The 2,356-nt window shown below is 35.5% G+C and overlaps 1 protein-coding gene across 2 annotated transcripts in view; it reads left to right on the top strand.

Annotated features, from left to right (window-relative positions):
• The window catches only part of LOC107209779 (carbohydrate sulfotransferase 6-like), an 11,706-nt gene that overhangs the window by 514 nt on the left and 8,836 nt on the right, over nucleotides 1-2,356 (top strand). For both annotated transcript variants that reach the window (XM_015639815.2, XM_015639816.3), the window contains exon 2: nucleotides 122-273. The gene's annotated coding sequence lies outside the window, so the exon portion shown is untranslated. The remainder of the gene's footprint in view (nucleotides 1-121; nucleotides 274-2,356) is intronic.

Raw genomic sequence — 2,356 nt, 5'->3', positions numbered from 1 at the left:
TTGATGTTAAGGTAGTTTCGTTTGTTAGAGTTAGATGGTGAAATAAGGTGCTTTAGACAACTCTTGCCATCATTTCAGGAAATCCCACCCCATTTTTCTGTTGTGTCCTGTCTCTTTCTAGGTGAAGGTGACATGCTGATCGGAAGCATTTGTCAGTATTTCTTAGCTGCAACAGTTGCTACAAGTGAGGCACACAGCGCGCACCTCAGCCCAATCGTCCTCGGACTGTTTGAATTTGCGGACGCTATTGTACCGGTGCAGACAGAGTCTCGAGTAAGTGAACAACATTCAGGTGTCTCTTTGTCACCCCAGTTTTTCCGTAGTAAAAATTCCTAACAAATATTGCAACTAAGCAGACCTCTTTTCTTGAACACCAGTAATTCTAGTAGCTGAAAACACTTTGTGATCTTTAGCTGCAGTGCATGGAGAAATAGGTGTTGTAGGGCCTATGCTTTGACACTGCCATTTGCTTAGGCTGTACAACACTATCTAACTCTAAAAAATATTAAAAAGCTCCCAAAGGAAACAGTACCTTTTAGAAAAAGTACTTTAATGATCATGTAATTAAATGTATAGTATGTTTCATTGTCTAATAAAGTGTTTAAGTGATCATTTCCTGGAAACAATTTTTCAAATCTCAGGTACCACTAGACCACTAGATTGTAAAAAGAGGTATGTTTCCAAAAGCTAAATTAGCAGTATCACCTGAAATTCTAATATAATATTGTAATTCAGAGCTACTACAGTACATTTACTGTATTTTGTTATTTTAGTTGCAGTTTCACTATTCTATTAAAAAAAAAACCTATGTGTTTCAACTATTCAGTATTGGAAAGTCTTTCAGCTTCTAGGACTACCAGTGATTCTAGAACAAACCCTCCAAACTTTTTCTTTTCTCATTTAACTACCAATCTGCATATTGTTGTTGACACATAGGCTTTTGCCTTATGAAGATTGTGTGATATGAAGATATGTGTGATTATTAGCTGCAGAAGAATGCTAGAAAGTGATGTACTGTCAGTGGGGTGATTTACTGCAAGAATTACTACTAATATTGTTGTGTATTATTCTTTGACCAGTTTTGTCATGTTACAGCATTTAACTTTTTTGAGTAGCAAACTACATTTCTAATGTTCGCTCATAGAAGCCATTTTGGTGGTGATTGCATTGATGCCATGCCTTATAGGTGAAGTATGCATAGTGAGTAAAGCATAGTTACTCATGAAGTGAGTAAAGTCCATGAGGAAAAGTACACCTGCAGGTGATCTTTGCTCTGTATATCATGCCATGAACAAGCATTTTCCTATTAATTCTATAAAATGTGTGATGACATTTACCATTATCATTCTTTTCACAGTCAGCACTGCTGCATTTGGTGAATTTTGAGTACATAAGTGATATTTACAGTCATCTCGTATGATTGCTCTGAAAGGTCAGCATACAGGACAAACATTTTTGGGTAATTAAAAATTGAATACATAATCCAGCATTAGGTATTAATTTTTCAGTGGAAGAGATCAATATGGGAAATCAACAGAATCACAGAATATTCTGAGTTGGAAGGAACACACAATTGAGTACATTATTTGAAGTAATTTCTGTATAATCTGTAAGTTCTTTGACTTTAAAAATGTTGCACAGACTGTTTAAAATGAAAGTATGCTGGAAATTTTCTCAGACAGAAAATGGCCAGGGAAGACTTTGACAAAGACAGCTAAGATTCAGTTGCTCAAAAGTCATTGTAGGGGAGCAGGTATTTGTAATTCTTCACTCAAGTATTTTTGCTTTAATCCAGCCTGTTTTTTCAGTCTTCTCACAGCTGACCCAGACTTGTTTGTTCTAAGGGAGCCTTTCATCCCAGCCTTTTGTCCAAGGCTCAAAGAGAGAGCGTGTTTCTTGACAGCTCTAATACGAGGCGTTCTTTCTGTCTTTCTACAATCTTTTTAGTATTCCAGAAAAAAAAAATTAGCAGTTCAATTAGAGGCTCGCTTTTTAGCTATAAAATTAGTTTTTGCTACTTTATTAAGTCTCTTCAGGTTGAATTCTGTGCTGAAAGGAAGTTACTAAGAAACTGTACTCCTTTCAGAGCTGACCTGAAAAGATTGGATTACTCAATTCCAACATTATATGTTTTATGTGACAAAACAAATAAAAGTCCCTGGAAGAAAGAGCTTAAACATCATGGACATTCTCTTCTCTTCTCTTCTCTTCTCTTCTCTTCTCTTCTCTTCTCTTCTCTTCTCTTCTCTTCTCTTCTCTTCTTTTCCTTTTTTCCTTTTTTCCTTTTTTCCTTTTTTCCTTTTTTCCTTTTTTCCTTTTTTCCTTTTTTCCTTTTTTCCTTTTTTCCTTTTTTCCT

This window comes from Parus major, chromosome 11, assembly GCF_001522545.3.
Source record: "Parus major isolate Abel chromosome 11, Parus_major1.1, whole genome shotgun sequence".
Classification (NCBI taxonomy): Eukaryota; Metazoa; Chordata; class Aves; order Passeriformes; family Paridae; genus Parus; species Parus major.
This window is presented reverse-complemented; position numbering and strand designations above follow the sequence as displayed.